Consider the following 13332-nt stretch of genomic DNA (forward strand, 5'->3'; position numbering starts at 1 on the left):
TAAGGAGTCACTTCCTTAATAAGGAAGGTGAGTCATGCAGTTGGTCCTTGGAGCACATTTCCATCAGCTCCAGAGTCCTTGAATGGGTAAGTGGTATAAGTCTTGCTAAGTGGGAATTTGAATGAGTGAATGAGTATCATGGAACCTAGCACAGCACCTAGCAGGTTCTGCAAAAATTGTGTTGCATTATTGGTTGATGGGAGAAGATGGAAGACTCAATAAATATTTTTTAATAAATGAATTTGCTATTGCTTCTTTTCGAAAGGCCTTTGCCCTCCCATCTCTGGGAAAATCCTGCCATATAACTCAAAACTTGGTCTAAACACAGTCTTTTCTGTGAAACTCAATTTCATGTTCCCTACCCCACGTAAATGTGACATCATCTATGACTATGAGGGGTTAAGGAGAGGCATTAGTGATGGGGTTCAGGGGAGTATTAGGAACACTGAGAAAGGCACCTGAGCTGAAAATGTCAGGAAGGAACACAAATTTGCATTTGGAGTTTGTATACTGGAGTCAGGGTTGGTACAAGCTTAGGAAACTGTCAACAAACAGCATAGTAAATGAGGCCAAGCCCTGTGATTGGGCACAAAACATGAATAAAATCACAAACTTGAGGTAAACTGTTAGAACAGTGTGAAGGTAACCCAGGCCTAACCCCTTGATTTGTCCCAGTGGCAAATTAAAACTACAATGCAACTGCATTCTTTAAATTTACAGTAATGTTCTTGCCTCCTTCTTTGTTTCTCACCTCTGCATGTGGAAAACCTGCCCTGTTCTTCAAGGGCATATTAAAGCCCCTTCTATGAAGCTTTCTCGGCTTCACATCTCCCATCCCTAAAAGGAAATTGAGCATGGGACACCAGTCCTGTGGTGCTGGACAATGTTGGAAGTGCTGGAATAAGAGAAATGGGATAGTGCTAGAAGGAACACTTTAGATTTGTGTACCAAGACATCTTGGCTCAGGTTGTGGTTACTGTAAATAGCAAAGTAACCAACGTGTGCCTCTGACAGTAACAATGAGGTAGTATAATACAGGGACTAGGTACTCACAATGACACCTGAAAAAGGAAAGTGAAACTACAAATAGACAGAGCTGGAATCTGAACCCAGGTTCTTCAAACTCTGAAACCCATGCCATTAACTTCTATATCAATTGTTCTCAGACTTTAGTATGTATTAGAATTACTTGAGTAGCTAGCTAAGATACACATTCCTGAGTCTCATACCTGAAAGTTTGGTTCACTTAAAGGGGAACAGGAATTGGAATTTTAATTAAGTCCTTAATTGATCCTGAATTCAATAATCCAAGGACCCACTCTGAGAAATTCTCTATTTCCTTGGTACCAATGGTCTCAATCCTCACCCCACTTTTGATACTCATGTTGAGCAGTGTCACAGACACCTCGATTTAGGAAAGACTATTTTACTACATTGATTGGTCTTAGCACCCTTGTTGCAAATCAACTGAACACAATATATGGGTTTGTGACTAGACTTTTGATCCTATCTCAATTTATAATAGATCTCAATTACTTATATGTCTATCTTATGTTTCTACCATACATCCATTTTATATGAAGGCAAAGTTCATGTTACATAAAATTGACCATTGTAACCATTTTAAGTATGTGATTTAGTGTCTTTTAGTACATTCACAATGCCATGCAATCATTACCAATATCTGATTCCAGAAAACCAAAAAGAAGCCTTGTACTCATGGAGCCATTATTGCTAACTCTTCTTTCCCTTCAGCCCATGGCAAATATTAATCTGCTTTCCATGTCTATGAATTTGCTTGTTCTGGGCATTTCATCCAGAGAATCATAAATACATGAATGTGTTTTCAAGGTTCATCCATGTTGTAGAATGTATCAACATTTTATTCCTTTTTATAGTTGAATAATATTCCATTAAACAGATATACCTTATTTTATGGATCCATTAATCTGTTGATGGACAGTTGGGTGTTTTCCACTCTTTACACTTATGAATAATTCTGCTATCAATATTCATACACAATTTTGTGTGAACACATGCTTTTATTTCTCTTGAAGTAGAATTGCTGGGTCATGTGGTAATTTAATTTTCAAGGAATGTCCAAAATGTTTTCCACAATCATTGCACCATTTACATTCCTATTGGCAATGTACAATGTTTCCAATTTCTCCACACTTGTTATTTTCTTTTCTAAATTAAATCCAGTTTAATCAATGCTAAATGGTATCTTGTGGCTTGATTTTCATTTTTCTATTGAGTACCTTTTCATGTGTTTGTTGAACATTTGTAAATATTCTTTGTATAATGTGTAATCAAATCTTTTGCCAATTATAAAACTGGATTGTCTTTTTGTTGAGCTGTACAGGTTCTTCACGTAAACTATAGACTAGAACTTTATCAACTATATGGTATGCAAATACTTTCTGTCATTCTGTGGGTTGTATTTTTACTTTTGGCATAGTGTCCTTTAATGCCCCAAAGTTCAAATTTCGTTGAAGTTTAATTTATTTACTCTTTTCATTTGTTGTTTTTGTTTTTGTCATATCTAATAATCCATTGCAAACTTCAATGCCATGAAGATTTTATCTCTAAGATGTTTACTTCTTTGAAACTTAAAATTTTAGTTCTTGCATTTAGGTCTTTATTCCTTGTTTCACTAATTTTTACATGGTGTGAGGTAGAAACCCAACTTCATTCTTTGGCATGTGCACATTCAATTATCCCAGCACCATTTATTAAAGAGACTATTCTTTCTCCAATGCATGATCATGGCACCTCTTTGAATATCAATTCACCTTAGAAATATGGGTTATCATGTGACTTTCTTTTTTTTCACTTCTGGTCCAAAGGATGCATGTATTTATTTATTTATTCTTTTTAGTTATACATGACATTAAAGTGTATTTTGACATATTGTACATACATGGAGTTAACTTGTATATTCATACATGAATATAGGAAAGTTATGCTCAATTCAGTCTGTGTTTCTTATTCCCATTCCCCCTCCCTTCCCTTCATTCCCCTGTGTCTAACCAATTGAACTTCTATTCTCCCCCCACCATTGTTTGTTAGCATCCAAATATCAGAGAGAATATTTAGCCTTTGTTTTTTTAGGATTGGCTTATTTTGCTAAGCATGATAGCTCTCAGTTCCATCCATTTACCAGCAAATGCTATAAGTTCATTCTTCTTATGACTGAGTAATATTCCATTGTGTATATATACCACATTTTCTTTATTCATTCACCTGTTGAAGGGCACCTAGGTTGGTTCCATAGCTTAGCTATTGTTAATTGAGCTGCCATAAACTTTGATGTGACTGTATCTCTGTAGTATGCTGATTTTAAGACCTTTGGGTATTAACCGAGGAATGGGATAGCTGGGTCAAATGGTGGCTCCATTCCAAGTTTTCTGAGGACTCTCCATATTGCTTTCCAGAGTGGTTGCACCAATTTGCAATCCCACCAGCAATGTATGAGTGTACTTGTTTCCCCACATCCTCTCTAATATTTATTGTTGCTTGCATTTTTGATTATTGCCATTCTGACTGGAGTGAGATGGAATCTCAGTGTAGTTTTCATTTACATTTCTCTGATAGAGATGTTGAAAATTTTTTCATATATTTGCTGACCATTCACATTTCTTCTTCTGAAAAGTGCCTGTTCAGTTCCTTTGCCCATTTATCAATTGGGTTATTTGGTTTTTTTGGTGTTAAGTTTTTTGAGTTCTTTATATATCCTGGAGATTAATGCTCTATCTGAGGTGCAGGCAGCAAAAATTTTCTCCCATTCTGTAGGCTCTTTGTTCACATTCGTGATTGTTTCCTTTGCTGTGAAGAAGCTTTTTATTTTGATACTATTATCTGACTTTCAATTCTAATTTCATGGACCTCTATGTCTATTCTTATGCCAGTACAATACTGATTGATTATTCTAGGTTGTGGTAAGTTTCAGAGTTGAGAAGTCCTAGTCTTCCAACTTTATTCTTTTTCAACAAAATTTTGGTTATTTAGGGTCACTTGCAGTTCCATATAAATTTTAAGATCATCTTGTTCTTTCCTGCAAAAAAAGGCAATTGCATTTTGATAGGGATGGAATTGAATCTGTAGGTAGCTTTATATAATATTGCCATCTTAACAATATCAAGTTACTCAATCCATGAACACAGGATGCCTTTCCATTTATTTATTTAGGCATTTAAAATTTATTTCAATGCCGTTTTAGATTTCAGTATATCAGTCTTGCACTTCCTTGGTTAGATTTATTACTAAATATTTAATTCTTTTTTATTTTATTTTAAGTATACTTTCTCTCTCTCTCTCTCTGACTCTCTCTCTCTCTCTCTCTCTCTCTCTCTCTCTCACACACACTTCCTCCCTCTCCCTTCCTCTCTCCTTGCCCCTCCCTCTCCCTCTTTCTTTCTTTCATGGTGTTGGTGAGTGAACCTAGGACTCCAGGCATGCTAGGCACAAGTTATGTACCCAACCCTATTTGTCTTCTTAGTTTCTTTTTCAGATTATTCATTACAAGTGAATAAAATACAAATAAATTTCATATGCTGATCTTGTATCCTGCAACTTTGCTGAATTTATTTATGAGCTCTGGAAATTTTTTACAAAATTCTTAAGGGTTTTATATATATAAGATCATATCTTCTGTAGATATATTTACTTTTCCTTTATTCATTTGGGTGACTCTTTGTTTTTATACTTGTTGACTAAATTTTGGTCTTGTTGATTTTCTCTATTGTTTTTATTTTTTCCCACAGTTTTATTGAAATACAACTGTGTTATGGACCAGGCTATATGGGCAATGACCAAACAGACTCAATTTTACCCTGAGACTCCATGTCATGGAAAAAATGCTTCTCTCATGGGAAAACCCGACCTCTGTACCCACCAACAGTTGCTTAGCATAGCATATTTGGCAACACAAAATGGCAATTCTTATACGCTGTACTTGTGCAATGTACCCTAATTGCATAGAATGTCAGAGAATGTTTGTCTAGATGTTAGCAGCAATTCTTTAAATTGTACTCAACTAGGGTTGTTTTAACCCATTTCCCCTTCTGCTTATGATTTTAGATCTCATGATTTTTGCTTATGGTTTTACATCATAGCAATGGTCACTTATGATGAATGTACTGACATGCTTTACTTGTGGTTTTGAACTGTAAAAGACTTGTTCTAATCCCTGGAGGGGTCAAAGAGTGTAGACTTGCAGCTTGCCTCTTTGCCTGCCAGCTGATGAATAAATTCTATCTCCCACTTCAAGATTGACTCAGTGATTTATTGCAACCTCTCCATAACATCTGACAAAAATTGTATATATTCCATTTGTACAACATTGTGATTTGATGTATATATAAATTGGGAAATGATTAACACAACCAAATTAATTAACACAGTGTATTATTCCATTTCTGTTACTACAATGAAATACCTGAAGCAGGCTAACTTCACAAATTAAAGAGGTTTATTTGCTTTGTAGTTTTGAAAACTGAAAATCCAAGATTGGATAGATTTAGTCTCTGGTGAGGGCCTAATGGCAGATGGCATCATCATGGGAGCACATGGAGGAGTGAGAGACAATATCATCAGACAGGAAGAGAGAGTTTGGTGCTGCCTGGTTTGTCTTACATAGCAAACCTGTCTCTTGAGTATTAACAAAGAGGTCTCACAAGAATTACATTAATCCCCTCCGAGGCCAGCTCACTGAATGACCCAAAGAGCTCCCAGTGGGCCCCACCCCTTAAAGGTCCACACCACTTCTCAACATTGCCACACAGGAAACAAGCTTCTAACACATGGACCATTGGGCGACAAACCAAGTTCAAATTATAGCATACATACATCACCACACTTAATTATCATTTTACGTGTATGGGTGTGTGTGTGTATCTGTTAAACACACTTAAGATCTACTAACTTTGCAAGTTTCAAATAAGTAAGAGAGTATAAGTATACAGCTATGGTCACCATGCGGTATATATACATTTATACATTTATTATGTGTGTGTGAACACACAGAGCACTATTATACACCCACACACACAAGCATATATGTATGTATAATACATATGTATATATATAATTTTTTTAAATTAATTTGTGGTATGGGAGATCAAATCCAGGGATGCCTCATCATTGAGCTACATCCACAGACCTTTTTATTTTTTATTTTGAGAAAGGGTCTCACTAAGTTTGTTCAGGCTATTCTTGAACTTGTGATTCTCATAACTCAGCCTCTTGAGTTGCTTGGATTGTAGACATGCACCATCATATATTAAATCTTAAATTTCCAGAATGTATTCATCTTATACTGAAAGTTTGTACTTTTTGGCCAATACTTGCCAGTTCCTCTACCCCTGCCAGACTCTTGCAACTACTATTCTACTCTGCCTTAATAAGCATGACTTGTATTTTATGGATGAATAATATCCATAATGTATCTTATAATACATTTCCTTTATCAATTAATTTGCCAATGGCCACTGAGGCTGTTTCCATATCTTGGCTATTGTGAATAATGCTGAAATAAGCATGTGAATACAGATATTTCTTTTAGATACTGATTTCATTTCTTTTGATATATACCAGGATTGCTGGATAGTATGGTACTTCTATTTTAATATTTTGAGGAAACTCCATACTGTATTCACCACTGAATATATCAATTTACATTCCTACCAATAGTGTAGGAGGTTTCCCTTTTATCCTCACCCTTGTCCATACTTTGTATTGCTTCTCATTTCAAAAATAGAAATCCTAGCAGGTATTAGGTGGTATCTCATTGTGATTTTTGGTTTGCATTTCCTTGATGATTAGTGATTTGGGGCACATTTCCATATACTTGTTGTCCATTTGTATGTCTTCTTTGGAAAATGTCTATTCAGGTCCTTTGCCCATTTTTCAATTAGGTTATTTGCTCTTTTGGCATTTAGTTATATGAGTTCCTTATAAATTTTGGATATAACTCCTTATCAGATACCCCAGGGATCCATGCCATTAAAACCCTTGCCTCTGAATATTGAGAATACTCTTTGGGGGATGTGTCACTCAACTTTTTGTCACTATGATCAAAGTACCTGACAAGAACAACTCGGAGGAGGAAATGTTTATTTGGTATCACAGTTTTAGAGGTTCAGTGCATGGTCAGCCAATGCCAACACTCTGGGCTTGAGGTAAAGCATAACATCATGGCAGAAGGGTGTATTGAAGGAAAGCTTGATTCATGGCAGCAAGGAATCAGAAAGAGTAAGAGAGGAACCAAGAACAAAATAAAAACACTCCCCAAAGGTACATCCCCAGTGACCTTCTTCCTCTAGTCATGCCCCACCTACCTACAGTTACCACCCAGTAATCTATTCAAATTTTTATTTCATCAAAATTAAATGACAGGGGGGACACCTTGTATCCAAAACACAACAGGGATGAACTGTTGGGACTGTGCTACTGATAAAGACAGGCCTTTCAAGCTAGTCTTCCAGGAAGACTCTGAAAAGATCAAATAATGACAATTTTGGCGGGATGAGTTCTGTTCTGCTCTCTTCAGTGCTGGGAATATAGGCTGTCATTCTGAAGAACACTGGCAAGCCAGTGAAGGGGAAATGGAATGTGTAAGTTAAAATGCCACGAATATCACTGTTCTTAATGAGAGTCAGCCACTATTTTGATTATATGCTTCCCAGATTGTTGTAAGACTTTGGTTAATTTCCAGAGTTCTGAAAAAGTTGAGTCTGACAGGTTGTTTTTTTTTTTTTTTTTTGTCAGTTTTTCTTTGTTTTAATGGAGGGGTAGAATTTTGAAGTTCCTTACTCTACAATTTTCACTGACATTATTCCAGTAAATATTTTAAAAGTATACTTAGTAACACTTTAGAATCACTTGTCCCTTGATCTCCCTAGACCAACTAAATTCTCTCTCTTTCCCTTGAACACTACTAGAGATAGTTGCAAACAAGTGAAGGTCATGGTCCACTATTTATTTATGCTATCCAACTTGATTATTTTATCCATATTGTAGTCTTTTCAATCCTTACTTATTGAGTACAGGTAGTTGTTCCAAATCTCTTCCATTCTTTTCAAGCTTTCAATCCCAGTCCTACCTATCTCACTTTGTACTTACAAATTTCACAACCTGAAATCTGTTTTTTATCTTATTTGGATTTCTCTTAGTAATAGAGGCCTGAGGTCAAACTGTCTTGATTCTGTCACTGTGTTTGTGCTTATTAGCTGTGTGACATTGAACACATTATCAATACTCTTTATCTCAGTTTTCTCATACCCAAAGGGCCAGTGTGAGGATTAAATGAAATTATCTCTGTACCACTCTTAAAATAGTGCCTCCATTAAATTTTAGTATTATTACCACCATCATCATATCATTATCATCATCCCTATCACTCAACTGTAAGGAACGTGTCTATCCTCAATACCATCACCTGTGTTCACTTGACCCCATTTCTTCTATTACTTGAATCCTTAGTATTGACTTCTTTTCCTTGGCCTATATCTTATTCATGTATCCAGATTCTTAAAATTCAAAAACAAAAATGAAAGCAGAAATAAAACAATACATCTATCTTCATCTTCTCCCACAAACTGTTGTTTCGTCTTTTCCTTTCCTGCCCAATTTCTCCAAAGTTCCATCTTGTTATTCATCTCCCTCTTTCTTTGTGGCTTCTACCTCCCAACATTTTCCCAATTCCTATTTTCCCATTTTCCTATTTCCTTAATTCAAATAATCATTTGTTTTTATTTTGCAGATTCTGTATAACATCTAATATTCTTCACTTAGTTTTCCTTAACACTAACTTCTTCTGGTCTTTTCCCAACTCATTCTGGCTCTCTTAGGGTCACAGGGGTCAGCTGTTAGTTACTTGTCTAGGTAATAAGAACACCTTCATATCCCTAGTCTTTCCCCTTAGTTTAATTATACATCTTTGTTCTGGTCCTATCAGTAGGGGGAAGTATGCAACACTTGTCTATGCCAAACTTGTAAAACCTATGCTATTTGAACTATCATCTGTGTGCTAGAATATAAAGGATCCACAGCATCTTTTAATGTTACCTGTGGATTCCTGTAATATTATCTCAGCATGTATACCCTTCCATTAATCCTGCTGACTATTGCTAGAATTTTCCTGAAACACAAAGATGCTAACATGGTCATATTTGGGAGGGACAGGAAAAGGAGGAAGGGGAGAGGAAGAAGAGGAAAGAGTAGAAAATTCTGGAGGAATAAAAAGCAGCAACAGGGCTGGGGTTGTGGCTGAATGGTAGAGCGCATGCCTAGCATGTGTAAGGCACTGGGTTCAATTCTCAGCACCACATATAAATAAAACAAAATAGAAGTCCATCGAAAAAGCAGCAACAGCCTTAGATATCAGATTTATATAAATGTAATTAAGATGCATTTTATAATTTCACATAATTATAGTAATAAACAGTGCCACTCCCCTCTTACCCCAAGTTATGCTGTGATTTCAGTAACCCACAGTCAACAATGGTCCAAACTATTAACAGAAAATTACAGAAATAAACCATCCTAAATTTTAGATCATGAGCTGTTCATAGTAGCATGATGAAATCTCACATCATTCTGGTCTATCCTACCTGAGGACATGAATTATCCCTTTGTCCAGTGTACCCATTCTGTATACACTACCTCCCCATTAGTCACTTAGTAGCCATCTCAGTTATCAGAGCACCATCATGGTGTCATAGTGCTTGTGTTTAGTAATCCTTAGAAGTAGCCTAATGCTACTTCACAATACCTATTTCATTCACTTCACTTCATCTCAACGCATAGCCATTGCTTCATCTCAAATCATCACAAGAAGATGGATGAGTTCAGTATAGTATGATTTTGAGAAAAAGAGAAAGATCACATTTATAGAATTTTTAATATAATTAGTGTTACAGTTCTATTTTATTAGTACTTATTGTTAATCTCTTCCTATGCCTAATTTTTAAATTAGATTTGATACAATGTATAATGAAGTTGTTTTAAACAAAAAGTAAAATTTTATCATAGTTATGTCTGAATATGAAGAAATGTAGTATATGTAGGATTTGGTACTATTTGAGGATTCAGGCACTCACCGGGGGTCTTAGAAAACAACCCCCATGGATAATGGAGGACTGTGATTATTAGCCTTTTATATTCAATTGTTGACATAGGCTTTCTGAAAAGGTTTATTACTAGGCATCCTTCTAGCTCTAGCTTTTACACTAAAAGAAGACAAGTGCTAAAGTCTTCGTAAAGTTAATTTCTCAGTACTCTGAGGCAATGTATCATTTTGTTCACATTATTTACTAGAAAAGTAATGGAAGGTAGATTTTAGCTCAGCTCAGGATAAACTATTTCAAAACAAATTTCCTAAGGATTTTAAATGTAGCTGAGGATCAGGCTAGCGAACTTTACCAGAGCCTTGTTGTTCAATCATTCTAGGCTTACAAAGAGAAATATTTAGAACAAACAGAAGTGGGAGAGTGCTTGCACAGTTCAAAAGAAAATGACAATAATGCCCTGCCCTACCACGATTGAAAGATACTAATTTCAAATCTGTGAAATAGTAAAGGTACAATGGTCATGGCGGAAACAGTCTGAGCCATGTTTTAGTTATAGGCCTGTCTTATGCTAGAGTTTTTTTTTCCTCCCAGTGCTGAAGATTGAACCCAGGCACTCACACAGGCTAGGTAAACACTCTACCATTGAACTACATGCCCAGCCGAAGGGCTTATATGCCCCTCTCCCTGGTACTAAGGAATGAATTCAGGGATGTTCTACTACTGAGCTATATTCCCAGTCCTTTTTATCTTTTAAGGCAGGGTCTCACTTAATTGCCCAGGTGGGCCTCCAACTTACCATCCTCTGGCTGCAGCCTCCTGAGTAACTGGGATCCCAGGCATGGCCACTGTGCCCAGCTTAGAACCTGTGTTTTTAAATTACTAGCTAATATACTTCCTTTCCAGTCTGTATATCATGTCAATTCTCTGACAAAAATATGGATTTACTAAGTGAAAATTAAACTCTGCTGATTTTCAAGGTCCTTAACTTTTTTTCCCTCACCTACTTAGCCAATCTTATTCTATGTTAATTTCTAAAGTAATCATTATTCAGATCAGTTTCCTTACATAAACCAAATCTGCCATGCTCATTTCTAATTCTGGGCCTCAACTTACCTGGAATCCCCAAATCTTAGCCATTCTTTAAAGCTAAATCAAGACCTATTTTTAAGAAGCCTTCCCCGTTCTCTTATTTCTCTGAATACCTACAGAATTTATCATCTATAGCACACACGTTTTTCATCTAGTCTTTCAAAATGATTTTTAATCGAGTTGTAATTCACGATCCATAAAATTTGCCCTTTTAGAGTGTGCAATTCAGTGGTTTTTAGTATATTCACAAAGATCTGTAACCATGTTTTGATTGCTTGCTCTTCACCCATAAGTGAGGGAGAGAGTGTCACCCTAGGATTATAGGGATGGTGAAAAGCATGATACCTGACACTGGGCATATGAGATTAAGAGCACTACATTAATTGCACATACTCAAAGCCCAAGGGAGTACATAGCATGTCACAGAGGGCCACACAGGAGTTGTACTCAGGAACAGAGTGAGTAAATGGGGAGAAACTGGGAGGTTGCTTCATAATATTGAGAAAGTACCCCCTGATTCCCACGGGGGATGTAATTGGCTTGTTTGAATAATTTCACAGACTAGCAGAGAACTGAAATCTGCTACTCAGGGAAAAGCAGGAATTTTGACTGAGGATAGCTTATATATAGGCCATTAGAGCTACACCCTGCCTCTCATTTCAGTTGTCAAAGTAGCACATAATCTTTAACCTTAATTTTAGATCTTACACAACAAACCATCACTACTTTTTATATATAGAATCTTTTATTCACCCCACAATGATCCCTATGCTCACAAGCAGTCATTACATATCTTTGTTTGAGGTGCTCTCACAAAGTGCCACAAAGGTGGCTTATAAATAACAGAAATTATTTCTTGCTGGAAGTAAGATCAGGGTGCCAGCATGGTTGTGTTCTGAAGAGGTTGTAGACCTCTTCTAGGTGGCAGATTGCTAACTTCTTGTTGTATCCTCATATGGTCTAGTGACTTTTTATTAGGACACTAATCCCATTCATGAGGGCTCCACCTTCATAGCCTCATTACCTTGCAGTTCCAAGAAAGAGTTGTAACAATTATTTGTATTTTTTTAAAAAAATATTTTTCTTAGATTTTATGGGCACAATGCCTTTATTTATTTTTTTGTGGTGCTAAGGACTGAACTCAGTGCCTCACACATGCTAGGCAAGCGCTCTACCACTGAGCCACAACCCCAGCCCCACAATTCTTTATATATTCTCAATGTTCCTTATCAGATGTATGATTTACAAATATTTTCTCCCATTCTCTGTGTTAGCTTTTTCCTTTCTTAATAGTATCCTTTGAAGCACTAATATTTTTTCATTTTCGTGAAATCCAATTTATCTTTGTTTCTTTGATTGCTCAGAAGTTTTGTATCATATCTAAGAAAAAGTTGCCTAGCACAGGTCATAACATTTTACACCACATCATTACCTAATCCAAGATTATTACAAATTACACCTGTATTTTCTCCTAAGCATTTTAGTTTTAGTTTTGTATTTAGGACATTGATCCACTTTGAAATAACTTTTATATATGGTATGATGTCAGGATCTAATTTCATTCATTAGCATGTGGGTGTTCAATTTTAACAGGTCCATTTGTTGAAAAGACTATTCTTTCCCTCATTGAATAGTTTGGCATCCTTACTGAAAATCAACAGACCATAAAAGTATGGTTCCATTTCTAGGATATCAATTCTATTGCATTTGTCTATATAATTATTCTTATGCCAGGACTGCATATTTAAAATGTACCTTTGTAGTATGTTTAAAATTGAGATGTGAGTTCAACTTTGTTCCTCTTAATCAAGATTGAGCAATTCTGAGTTCCTCCTATTTCCATGTGAATTGTAGAATCTGCTTGCCAATTTCTTCAATAAAGCCAGTTGAGATGTTGATAGGGCTTGTGTTGAATCTGAAGATTGAGAGTATTACCATGTTAACAATATTAAGTCTCTCAATCCATGTCTATGGAATGTCTTTTCATTTATATCTGTCCTCTTTAATTCCTTTCAATAATGTTTTATAGTTTTCTATGTACAAGTCATGCTGTTATTTAATTCCTAAATATTTTATTATTTTTGATGTTATTGTACATGGTATTGTTCCTAATTCTTACTATTTGAAATACAAATGACTTTTATGTTGATCTTGTTCCCTACAGCTTTGC

Source organism: Sciurus vulgaris (assembly GCF_902686455.1).
Source record: "Sciurus vulgaris genome assembly, chromosome: X".
NCBI classification, from domain to species: domain Eukaryota; kingdom Metazoa; phylum Chordata; class Mammalia; order Rodentia; family Sciuridae; genus Sciurus; species Sciurus vulgaris.